Source organism: Bison bison, unplaced genomic scaffold (assembly GCF_000754665.1).
Source record: "Bison bison bison isolate TAMUID 2011002044 unplaced genomic scaffold, Bison_UMD1.0 scf7180017864527, whole genome shotgun sequence".
NCBI classification, from domain to species: Eukaryota; Metazoa; Chordata; class Mammalia; order Artiodactyla; family Bovidae; genus Bison; species Bison bison.
This window is the reverse complement of record NW_011495078.1, coordinates 61,316-61,516: the sequence shown is the minus strand read 5'-3', so window position 1 is coordinate 61,516 and position 201 is coordinate 61,316.

Here is a 201-nt window from a genome sequence, read left to right as displayed (position 1 = left end):
TTATATGGAGTGTGGAGGAGGGGGTATCTGGACTGAATAGTTTGCTGTCTAATGTTTTCACAGTATACTATGGTGCAAAAAAATAAAAAAATAAAAAATAAAAATCCCAATATTCCACAAGGGTAGAGCCAAAGTTCTCAGACTCTCCAGATCAAACACTGAAAAAACCCAGTAGTTAAGTTTAGCCACTCAGTCATGTCT